Genomic DNA, 13766 nt, shown 5'->3' on the forward strand with positions numbered 1-13766 from the left:
TGAGGATTTTAATCTTAATCAAGATTTTATATTGGAGCTGTATACCTACCGGGGAAGAATAAAAAATTCAAATATATAAATATGTATAATTCAGATGACTAAATTATTTGATAATATTGGTGATTATCTGAGTTCTATGTTTACCTCATACCGTTGGTTATTTGTAATAATAGATATGTCAGAACCTAACAGTTGATCAAACATATTCTATTTTACAGTTTCTGAGCATTTGTTATCATGTCACATTTGGAAAATAGTGGCATGTTTTCTGTAATGGGTGACCCATAGATCACAAGCATTCTTAGAATTATTTCGTGATGTGTCTCTGCTATTTTTTTGTACCATGATCACTTGCTCCATCAGTAAATGATTAAATTATTGCAACATTCTTCCAGGATGTAAATGTTTTAGCCTTTAGCTGGTTTACTTAGAGATTACTTTACATTTCAATGCTTACTTAGAGATGCTTTATTTAGAGATTGCCATTACAGAAACCTTGGATAGATATCAGCTATACATACCAATCAGGATTAACTATTTATTTATATCAGAGGCAATAGATTCTCTCCACACACTCCCAGTTAACCCCCAATTCTCATGCCTTTTATTTGTAAAAGTGTAATATGAGTGAGTTATAAATTTTCTACTTACTTCCTTATGTTCTTCTCAAATATCAGTTTCTATTAGTTCTTTTGGCTAGACTGGACATTTGATACTTTCATTTTTTTACCATATCCATATTTATTTCATGAGTTTTGATTGTTTTCTATTATTCTGGTTTTCTGTTGAAATAAAGTTCTATTTACAGGTTGTTCAACACATCAGCCTTGATGTCTTTTATAATATGTAAATCAGATTATGTTCCTATTGCCTCACAATAACATAAGCACCAGTGATTTTGATAATAGAGGCATTTATTATCATATCTGTTCACATTCTTTGGGTTTATTTTTTTTCCTTTTGTTTTAGCCATTTTTCTAAAATAAAACTTTTCTCTAAGTACCATTTTAGATATATCCTACAAGTTTTTAAATGTAATATTAATCATATATAATTTTCATTAATATTTAGTTTGAGATATTTTCTATAATTCCTATTATAATTCTCCTTTGACCCCCATTAGTTATTTAGACATGTGCTTTCTAATTTCTAAACATTTTCATATTTATTATTTGTGTTATTATTATTAATAAAAGATGGGTCTTGCTATGTTGCCCAGGCTGATCCTAAGCTTTTGGAGGCCTCAAGTGATCCTCCCTCTGTGACCTCACAAAGTGCTAGAATTACAGGTGTGAGCAACCACACCCAGCCTTAATTTCTTAGCATGTTTTTTTATGATGGATTTTGAAATTGTAGCCAGAGAATATGACATAACTAGTTCTACAAAATTTACTGAGATTTGCTTTATAATCAGTGCAGAGCCAATTACCATAGCATTCTAAGTGTGCTTGGGAAGAATGTACATTTTCTAATTGTTACATAAAGGTCAAACTTGAAATTGTGTTTTTCATTTTGTATGGTTTAAATCTTTGCTAATTTTTTGTTTCGATATTTCAATTCTTAAGAGAAGCGAGTTAACATTTCTCTTATAATGAATTTTCCTTAGTAATTCTGTTCATTTCTGTTTTACTTTAAAAAACAAATAGGTTAAGGTAGTTGATGGTGTTTTTCAGATTCCCTGTAATTGAACTGATACTTGTCTAGTGCTATCAATTGCTGAGAGAGTGGTATTAAATTTCCTAATATGATTATAGAAGTGCATGCTTCTCAGTTTAATTCTGCCCATTTTTGCTTTATGTATTTTGAGGATCTATTATTAGGCATCCATTACATATCCTATAAAGAGCATAGCCCACCTTTTGTATACACAGGTTCTTCACCCATAGATTCAACAAAACCAAAGATCAAAAGTATTCTGAGAAGAAACAATTAAAAATAGAAAAATTTAAAATAAAATAAATAAAAAGAAACAATACAGTGTTAAAACTACTTGTGTAGTGTCACACTGTATTGCGTATAAGTAATCTAGATATGATTTAAAGTATACAGGAGGATGTATGTAGGTTATATGCAAATATTATGCCATGTTATATAACAGACTTAAGCATCTGTGGATTTGGGTATAGGAGGGGGAGTCCTGGAATCAGTAGATACTGGGAATAACCATAGTTGAGTCTTGTGCTTTTATCTAGTCACAGAGTTCAGTCTATTAATATTAAATGTAATTACTAATGAGATTGAATTTTAACCTACCACTTCATTATCTGTTTGGTGGGTCCTGTCATATTTTTCCCTCTTTTCTCTTTTTGCCTTCTTGGGGGTTATTTCAATTTAATTTAATTGAAATTTTAATTTAAATATTATAATTTCATTTCTATTATAATTTCATTTTAATTTAAATATTAATCTAAGCATTTTATTTTCACATATTTTTTATTGGTTGCTCCAGGGATTACAATATACTTCCTTAACTATTCAAAGCCTATTAGAGCAAACATTGTGACACTTCACATCAAATGTGCAAGTCTTGTAACCATGTAGATCTATTTCTCTTCCCCTACTGTCCTTTATGCTACAGTTATCATATAGTACATCCAAATATATTGTTATAATTTTTGGTTTACATATTCACATGTCTTTTTTTTAATTAAGAGGAAAAATAGTCTTTTGAATTTTCTTTGCTATTTGTAATTTGCATTTGTTCCTGAAGATACAAGAACATTATTTAATTTTTCTTTTTTTTAAATTTTTTTATTTTATTATTATTATTATTATTATATTTTAAGTTCTAGGGTACATGTGCATAACGTGCAGGTTTGTTACATATGTATACTTGTGCCATGTTGGTGTGCTGCACCCATCAACTCGTCAGCACCCATCAACTCGTTTTAGGCCTAGTGGAAATGAATTCACGTAGCTTCCTTTATCTGGAAGTTCATTTTTGTTTTGTTTTGCCTTTTTTTTTTCTTTTTTGGAGGCCATTTTTTTGGATTTAGATTCCTGAACTGAGAGTTTGTGTGAGCATGTGTGTTTTGGTTTTAAGGTGATGAACACTTTATATGATCTTCTGCCTTCCATAATTTCTGAATGAGGAATCTGTAGTAGCTTGAATTTTGCTTCCTCTTTATATAATGTGTCACTTTTCTCCAATTGCTTTCAAAATTTTGCGGGGTATCTTTTATTTTCAGCAATTTGACTACTTTATGTCTAGGCTTGGTTTCTTCAAGTTCATTCTGTTAAGGGTTCTACCAAGTTTCTCATATATATTATATGTGTGTGTATATATATATGATATATAATTTGCTGGGTCATCAGCTGTTTTACTCAAGATTAGCACTGTTGATGGCATTGTTCTTATAGCTGATTGCTGCTGTTACTGCAGACATCGATTTTTCCTGTTCAGTGGTTTCAAATATGTATTCATGGTTTCAAATGTGTATTTTTCAGTTGCAGTGCTACCAGTTACACATGCATACATACACACATACATATACAACACATATCTACATATATGATATTAAACCAAATCCTATCAAATACTTAATAGCGAAAATTTTGCTCAGAAGCAGGACAGGGGTGTCCACAATTACCACTTTTATTTAATATTTTCCTGGAAATGCCAGCCAATATTATTAGACTTGAAAATGAAATATAATATTTAAAAATTTAGAAAGAGTATTCAAAATTTTAGTTACTTTTTCATAATGCAATTAGACAACACAAAACAAAAATGAATTAGGAAAACTATTACATGCAGCAGTAGAATTCTGTACACAAAACAAACAAAATATAATGGATGAAAAGAACCATTTTAGATCACAGCACCCACAAGAATACATGGGAATAAGCCTTAACATACATGTGAAGTATTATTTCTATATGGAACATACAACAGAAAACTTGAATAAATTAAAAACATACCATATGTATGCATAGTAAATTCAATATTATGAAGACGTTGATTTGCCACATATTACTTTGTAAATTCAGTTTGTCCCCAAGAAAAATAATTACAGGGTTTTCCCTGACAAAAACGAGCAATGGGGAATGGATTCCCTATTTAATAAATGGTGCTGGAAAAACTGGCTAGCGATATGTAGAAAACTGAACAGGACCCCTTCCTTATACCTTATATAAAAATCAACTCAAGGTGGATTAAAGACTTAAATGTAAGACCTAAAACCATAAAAACCCTAGAAGAAAACCTAGGCACTACTATTTAGGACATAGGCATAGGCAAAGACTTCATGACTAAAACAACAAAAGCAATGGCAACAAAAGCCAAAATTGACAAATGGGATCTAATTAAACTAAAGAGCTTCTGCACAGCAAAAGAAACTATCATCAGAGTGAATAGGCAACCTACAGAATGGGAGAAAATGTTTGCAATCTATCCGTCTGACAAAAGGCTAATATCCAGAATCTACAAGGAACTGAAATAAATTTACAAGAAAAAATCAAAAAACCCCATCAAAAAGTGGGCAAAGTATATGAACAGAGACTTCTCAAAAGAAGATATTTATGTGGCCAACAAACGTATGAAAAAAGGCTTATCATCACTGGTCATTAGAGAAATGCAAATCAAAACCACAATGAGAAACCATCTCACGCCAGTTAGAATGGCAATCATTAAAAGTCAGGAAGCAACAGATGCTGGAGAGGATGTGGAGAAATAGGAATGCTTTTACACTGTTTGTGGGAGTGTAAATTAGTTCAACCATTGTGGAAGACAGTGTGGCGATTCCTCAAGGATCTAGAACCAGAAATACCATTTGACCCAGCAATCCCATTACTAGGTATATACCCAAAGGATTATAAATCATTCTACTATAAAGACACATGGACACGTATGTTTATTGCAGCACTATTCACAATAGCAAAGTCTTGGAAACAACCCAAATGCCCATCAATGATAGACTGCAGTAAGAAAATGTGGCACATATACACCATGGAACACTTTGCAGCCATAAAAAAAGAATGAGTTCATGTTCTTTGCAGGGACATGGATGAAGCTGGAAACCATCATTCTCAGCAAATTAACACAGGAACAGAAAACCAAACACTGCATGTTCTCACTCATAAGTGGGAGTTGAACAATGAGAACACATGGACACAGGGAGGGAAACATCACACACTAGGGTCTGTCGGGGGATGGGGGCAAGAAAAGGGAGAGCATTAGTACAAATACCTAATGTATGTGGGACTTAAAACCTAGATGATGGGTTGATGGGTGCAGCAAACCACCATGGCACATGTATACCTATGTAACAAACCTGCACTTTCTGCACATGCATCCCAGAACTTAAAGTTTAATAACTAATAAAAAAAGAAAAATAATCACAGGGTTTTTAAAATTAGATGAGCAAATATGTAGCTAAGATAAACACAATAGGAAAATTATTTAAACAAGGAGTAATGGTTAATTACAGGCAGTTTGGAAGGTTTGGTGCCCTAAATGATTCTTACTGAAATAAATAAAATGGTGAATATATCAGGTTTTTTTTTTTAATTTTAAATGTCATTGAGATGGTAAGCATGAAAATAAGGAATCTAAAGACTCCAAAAGAGAATGTTAAACTAGAAACTCTGAGAGGTAAGTGACAATAGATTTTGTTCTAAATTATCTACTATACTTTGGAGAGCTTCAACTTCATTCTTTAAAAAACAGGTTTATTGAGATATAGTTCACAACAGCAATTTAAAATATAAGCTTCAATGATTTTTTAATATATTCATAGTTGTGCAATCAACACAATTATTTTAATCATTTAATAAATTTAGAACATTTTCATCACTGCCCCGAAAAACCCCATACCCACTAGCAGTTCATTTCCATTCCCACTCCTTCAGCCCTAGGTAATCACTAATCTTTTTCTATCTCTCTATAACTCCATTAAAAAATGAGTGAAAGACCTGAATATACATTTATCCAAAGAACACATGAAAATGGCCAACACATATGTAAAAAGGTGCCCAGCATCATTTATCATCAAGGAAATGCCAATCAAAACCACTATGAGAAATCATCTCACACCTATTAGGATGACTGTTATCAAAAAGTCAAGAGATAACAAATGTTGGCAGGTATATAGAGAAAAGGGAATCTTTGTAAACTATTGGTGGGAATGTAGATTGTACAGTCATTATGGAAAACTAGTAGAGTATGGAGATTCCTAAAGAAATTAAAAATAGAACTAAGATAAAAACCCAGCAGTCTCTCTTATGGGTATGTACCCAAAGGAAATGAAATCGCTACCTTATAAAGTTATCTGCACTCCCATGTTCATGACAATATTCACAATAGCCAAGATATGGAAACAACCTAAATGTCTGTTGACTGATGCATGGATAAAGAAACCAAGCTATTTAAATACAATGTAACATTATGCAGCCTTAAAAAAGAAAGACATCCTGTCATTTGCCACAAGGTAGCTGAACCTGGAGGACATTATGCTAAGTGAAATAAGCTAGACACAGAAGGAAAAGTATTGCATTGTCTCATATGTGAAATTTGTTTAAAAAAGTCAAATATACTGAGATAGAGAATAAAACAGTGGTTACCAGGGGCAGGAGGGCTTGAGGGAGAAAACAGGGAGAGGTAGGTCAGAGGATACAAAGTAGCAGATATATAGATAAATAAGTTGAAATCTAATCCACAGCATAAGGACTAAAGTTAATATAATTATATTTGAGAGTTCTGCTAAGAATTTTAGCTGCTTTTGCCACCAAAAAAAGGGTTAAATATGTGAGATGATGGATATGTTAATTTGCCTTACTACAGTAACATGTTTATCATCTATGTACATTCCATAACATCATGTTGTATACCTTAAATATATACGATAAAATTTATTTTTAAAAACCAAGTGTTTCAGCTCCAGGTAAGGTTTTAAAAAAAAAGTGTACGCCCTAAAAGTTTGGAAGTTCCTTTAGTTTGTATATGAATGTTTTTTCATCTTTTGCTAATCTCTAAATGCCTCCATTTCACCCACAGTATTGAAAGATGTTTTATCTGCATATATATAATTCTGCATTGGAAACTATTTTCCCTCAGCACTATCATGATATTATACAACGTTTGCCAGGCTACCATTTTATTGTTGGAAGTATTCAGTCATATAATTTTCATTCTTTTGTGGTGATTCATCCTTTCTGTGACTTCTATTACAATTTTATCCATACTTTGATGTTTTATGATTTCATTAAAGTGTGTCTAGTTTGGACATCTCATTCCTTATCCTGCTTTTGTTGTAGGAAAAACTGGTTCTTATCACACGACCATGAAATATTAGGCTCACAGACACTTTGAAGGGTGAGAAGACCAGGGTTTATTGGGTGAAAAGGAAAAAAAGGGAAGCAAGGACTCTCAGCAAAGTGAGAGTCCTGCTAATAAACTTCCTGTCTCACAGATTGAATCCCAGGTTACTACCCCTAAACAGAAGAGGTCAGGCACCTCCCCACTGCAAATGGTGTGAACTTCCTGAGGCTCCATCCCAGTGGGCATTCCTCCCAGTGTGCAGGCCGGTTGGAGATTCTCCAGGGACCCCTTTATACTTGGCTTGTCTCATTTTGGAATACATTGGGGTTTTTTGATCTATAGATTTATATTTTTTTATTTGTCATGAAAAGTTACTGTTATGTATTCTTTAAATATTGCCCCTGTTGCATTCTATCCTCTTCTCAAATGTATTTTAGACATATTAAGCTTTTCTTTTTTATTTTTTGGAGATAGGGCCTGGCTATGTCACCCAGGCTAGAGTAAAGTGGTGTGATCCCAGCTCACTGCAACCTCTGCCTCTTGGGCTGAAGTGATCCTCCCACCTCAGCCTCCTGAGTAGCTGGGACTACAGGTGTGTGCCACCACACCCAGCTAATTTTTGTATTTTTTGTAGACACAGATTTTCACATGTTGCCTAGGCTGGTCTCAAATTCTTGGGCTCAAAAAATCCTCCAACATCAGTCTCCCAAAGTGCTGGGATTACAGGCATGAGCCACCATTCCTGGCTTTCATATATTTCAATATAATTTTTTTTTCTGTCTCCTTGCTTTTCTGTACTGCATTCTGAGTAATTTTTTTCAGATATAACTTCTTTCACTAATTTTCTCTTCAACTATGTATATTCTGCTTTTTGTGAAATAAAATTTCTTAATTTCTATTATTAGTTTTTATTTCTAAAGTTAATTTTGCAGATTAGAATTTTACATATTCATAATTTACAAATCTAATAATCTTTTGGTCTTTGGGATAATATCCTTTATTTCTTTAATCGTTACATACACACGTCTTCTATATTCTGGGTCTAACTATTCTAATGTCCATAGTTATTGGAAGTATAAAGCTGTTTATTGTTTCTGCTGATTTTTATCATAGTGTCTTACTTCCTTTTAGTGTAATGATATCGGGTTGAAAACTCATTGCTCAATATTAATACGTTGAGTAGGATTAAATTGAGGATTTTGAAAGCTTTTTTTTCAAAGAGAGTCTTCTGTTGCTTCTCTGACTTACTTTGAGATGAAACAAAACACAATATCTGCAACTTACTCTCAGCTCAGAAGTGAAATAATAGCACATAAAGAGAAAGAATATGATAAGGCAATTGTGAAAATAAACAACTAGAGAACTTGGGTAAATGGCATGGAAGAGATTTTTTTAGTAAATTTTCCTTAATTCTATATCAAAATAAAACTGTTCAGTAAAAAAATGAAGGAGCCTAAAAATATGCCAGACTAGGATTAGCAGTCTTTGGAGGATACCATTTCTGAAATAAAGGAGGATATGACTCTTGGAGGCCAAGTGGTAAAGAGAAACAAAGAAGCAAGCATTGATAATAGAGGGCCCTCCAGAAACAAAAGAAAATTACAAAATCAGAATACATATCAACACCTCCACACACACATAAATGAAGTGCAATGAATAAAACTGTACTTTGCCAAAATAAGAAGTTGCTCTAAATCTAAGAAATATACAAAGCTAACCTAACTGCTATGTGTTAATTCTGGTCCACAAAGAATATACACTTCAAATTAACAACTGTTGGAATCCATCCTCATTAAAAGATGTTATAAAAGAAAAAAGTAAATAGAGAGTAAAGATATTTTAACTGCTAAAAATTATCATCAAAAACAACCACAGGTAGTTTGGGTTTCACCTTCTAGATGTAGACCTGGAAAGAGTATAGCTCCCACTTTAGGGAAGTGGTGTCTGCCATTTCTGAGGCTTGAATAGGCTGTTTTCCCCTCACAATGTAAACAAAACCACCAAGAAGTTCAAACTGGGTGGAGCCCTCCTTAGCTCAGCAAAGCCACTAAAGCCAGACTGCCTCTCTAGATTCCTTCTCTCTAAGCAGGGCATCTCTGAAAAAAAAAAAAAAAAAGGCAATAGCCCCAGTCAGGGGCTTACAGATAAAACCCCCATCTCCCTGGGAGAGAGCACCTGGGGGAAGGGGAGGCTGTGGGTGCAGCTTCAGCATACTTAAATGTCCCTGCCTTCTGACTCTGAAGAAAGCAGCGGATCTCCCAGCACAGCATTCAAGCTCTGCTATGGGTCAGATAGAATCCTCAAGTGGGTCCCTGATCCCCATGCCTCCTGACTTAGAGACACCTCCCAGCAGGGGACAACAGACAACTCATACAGGAGAGCTCTGGCTGGCATCTGGCAGGTGCCCCTCTGGGACGAGCTTCCAGAAGAAGGAACAGGCAGCAATCTTTGCTGTTCTGCAGCCACCACTGGTGATACCCAGGCAAACAGGGTCTGGAGTGGACCTCCAGCAAACTCTTGCGGACCTGGAGAAAAGGGCCCTGACTGTTAGAAAGAAAACGGACAAACAGAAAGGAAGAGCATCAACATCAACCAAAAGGACGTACACTGAGAAACCCCATCTGAAGGTCACCAACATCAAAGACCAAAGGTAGATAAATCCACGAAGATGGGGAAAAACCAGCACAAAAAGGCTGAAAATTCCAAAAACTAGAATGCCTTTTCTCCTCCAAATGATCACAATGCCTTACCAGCAAGAAAACAAAACTAGACGGAGAATACATTTGACAAACTGACAGAAGTAGGCTTCAGAAGGTGAGTAATAACAAACTCCTCCGAGCTAAAGGAGCACATTCTAACCCAATGCAAGGAAGCTAAGAACCTTGAAAAAATGTTAGAAGAATTGCTAACTAGAATAACCAGTTTAGAGAGAACATAAATGACCTGATGGAGCTGAAAAACACAGCACAAGAACTTCATAAAGCATACACAAGTATAAATAGCTGAACTGATCAAGCAGAAGACAGGATATCAGAGATTGAAGATCAACTTAATGAAATAAAGCATGAAGACAAGATTAGAGAAAAAATAATGAGAAGGAATGAACAAAGCCTCCAAGAAATATGGGACTATGTGAAAAGACCAAACCTATATTTGATTGGTGTACCTGAAAGTGAAGGAGAGAATGGAGCCAAGTTGGAAAACACTCTTCAGGATATTATCCAGGAAAACTTCCATAACCTAGCAAGAAAGGCCAACATTCAAATTCAGGAAATACAGAGAACACCAGAAAGATTCTCCTCGAGAAGAGCAACCACAAGACACAATTGTCAGATTTACCAAGGTTGAAATGAAGGAAAAATTGTTAAGGACAGCCAGAGAGAAAGGTCGGGTTACCCACAAAGGGAAGCCCATTAGACTAACAGCAGATCTCTCTGCAGAAACCGTACAAGCCAGAAGAGAGTGGGGACCAATATGCAATATTCTTAAATAAAAGAATTTTCAACCTAGAATTTCATATCCAGCCAAACTAAGCTTCATAAGCAAAGGAGAAATAAAATCATTTATAGACAAACACATGCTGAAAGATACTGTCCCCACTAGACCTGCCTTACAAGTGCTCCTGAAGGAAGCACTAAACATGGAAAGGAACAATCGGTACCAGCCACTGCAAAAACATACCAAATTGTAAGGACCATCAACACTCTGAAGAAACTGCATCAACTAATTGGCAAAATAACCAGCTAGCATCATAAAGACAGGATCAAATTCACACGTAACAATATTAACCTTAAATATAAATTGCCTAAATGCCCCAATTAAAAGACACAGACTGGCAAATTGGATAAAGAGTCAAGACGCATCAGTGTGCTGTATTCAGGATGCCCATCTCAGGTGCAAAGACATATATAGGTTCAAAATAAAGGGATGGAGGAATATTTACCAAGCAAATGGAAAGCAGAAAAAGCAAGAGTTGCAATCCTAGTCTCTGGTAAAACAGACTTTAAACCAACAAAGATCAAAAGACACAAAGAAGGGCATTACATAATGGTAAAGGGATCAATGCAACAAGAAGAGCTAATGATCCTAAATATATATCCAACCAATACAGGAGCACCCAGATTCATAAAGCAAGTTCTTAGAGACATACAATGAGTCTTAGACCCCCACACAATAATACTGGGAGACTTCAACACTCTACTGTCAACAATAGACAGATCCACGAGACAGGAAATTAACAAAGATATTAAGGACTTGAACTCAGCTCCAGACCACGTGGACCTAGTTAGGTCACCAGCCTATATATATGCAACCAATACAGGAGCACCCAGATTCATAAAGCAAGTTCTTAGAAACCTACAATGTGACTTAGACCCCCACACAATAATAGTAGGAGACTTCAACACTCTACTGTCAACATTAGACAGATCCATGAGACAGGAAATTAACAAGGATATCCAGGACTTGAACTCAGCTCTGGACCACATGAACCTAATAGACATCTACAGAACTCTCCACCCCAAATAAACAGAATATACATTCTTCTCAACACCACATCACATTTATTCTAAAATTGACCACATAATTGGAAGTAAAACACTCCTCAGCAAATGCAAAAGAACAGATATCATAACAGTCTCTCAGACCACAGTGCAATCAAATTGGAACTCAGGATTAAGAAACTCACTCAATACTGCACAACTACTTGGAAACTTAACAACGTGCTCCTGACTACTAAGTCAATAATGAAATTAAGGCAGAAATAAATAAGTTATTTGAAACCAATAAGAACAAAGACACAATGTACCAGAATCTCTGGAACACAGCTAAAGCAGTGTTTAGAGGGAAATTTATAGCACTAAATGCCCATAGGAGAAAGTGGGAAAGATCTAAAACTGATACCCTAACATCACAATAAAAAGAACTAGAGAAGCAAGAGGAAACAAATTCAAAAGCTAGCAGAAGACAAGAAATAACTAAGATGAGAGCAGAACTGAAGGAGCTAGAGACAGAAAAACCCATCAAAAAATCAGTGAATCTAGGAGCTGGTTTTTGAAAAGATCAACAGAATAGATAGACCACTAGTCAGACTAATAAAGAAGAATAGATAGAAGAATCAAATAGACACAATAAAAAATGATAAAGTGGATATCATCACTGATCCCACAGAGATACAAACTACCATCAGAGAATACTATAAACACTTCTATGCAAATAAAGTAGAAAATCTAGAAGAAATGGATAAATTCCTGGACACATATACCCTCCCAAGACTAAACCAGGAAGAAGTTCAATCCCTGAACAGACCAATTATAAGTTCTAAAATTGAGGCAGTAATTATTAACCTATCAACCAAAAAAAGCCGAGGACCAGATAGATTCACAGCCAAATTCTACCAGAGGTACAAAGAGGAGCTGGTACCATTCCTTCTGAAACTATTTCAAACAATAGAAAAAGAGGGACTCCTCCCTAACTCATTTTATGAGGCCAGCATCATCCTGATACCAGAACCTGGCAGATACACAACAAAAAAAGAAAATTTCAGGCCAATATCCCTGATGAACATTGATGTGAAAATCCTCAGTAAAATACTGGCAGACCAAATCCAGCAGTACACCAACAAGCTTATACACCACGATCAAGTTGGCTTCATCCCTGGGATGCAAGGCTGGTTCAACATATGCAAATCAATAAACGTAAACCATCACATAAGCAGAACCAATGACAACAACCAGATGTTTACTTCAATAGATGCAGAAAAGGCCTTCTATGCAGAAGAGGCCTCTGATAAACACCCCTTCAGACTAAAAACTCTTAATAAACTAGGAATTGATGGAACATAACTTAAAATAATAAGAGCTATTTATGACAAAACCACAGCCAATATCATACTCAATGGGCAAAAGCTGGAAGCATTTCCTTTGAAAACAGGCATAAGACAAGGATGGCATCTCTCACCACTCCTATTCAACACAGTATTGGAAGTTCTGACTGGGGCAATCAGGCAATAGAAAGAAATAAAGGGTATTCAAATAGGAAGAGAAGAAGTCATATTGTCTCTGTTACATGTGATATGATTTTATATTTAGAAAACCCCATCGTCTCAGCCCAAAATCTCTTTAAGCTGATAAGCAACTTCAGCAAAGTCTCAGGATACAAAATCAATGTGCAAAAGTCACAAGCATTCCTATATACCAATAATAGACAGAGCCAAGTCATGAGTGAACTCTCATTCACAATTGCTACAAAGAGAATAGAATACCTAGGAATACAACTTACAAGGGATATGTAGGACCTCTTCAAGCAGAACTACAAACCACTGCTCACGGAGATAAGAGAGGACACGAACAAATGGAAAAGCATTCCATGCTCATGGATAGGAAGAATCAATATCGGGAAAATGGCCATATTGCCCAAAGTAATTTACAGACTGAATGCTATCCCCCTCAAGCTACCATTGACTTTCTTCCCAGAATTAGAAAAAACTACTTTAAATTTCATATGGAAC

At 35.1% G+C, this 13766-nt stretch overlaps 1 protein-coding gene across 1 annotated transcript in view; it reads left to right on the top strand.

Moving 5' to 3' along the window:
* STXBP5L (syntaxin binding protein 5 like) overlaps positions 1-13766 on the top strand; it is a 488571-nt gene that overhangs the window by 238753 nt on the left and 236052 nt on the right. The window lies entirely within an intron of this gene.

The sequence above is a fragment of the Papio anubis genome, chromosome 2 (genome assembly GCF_008728515.1).
Source record: "Papio anubis isolate 15944 chromosome 2, Panubis1.0, whole genome shotgun sequence".
NCBI classification, from domain to species: Eukaryota; Metazoa; Chordata; class Mammalia; order Primates; family Cercopithecidae; genus Papio; species Papio anubis.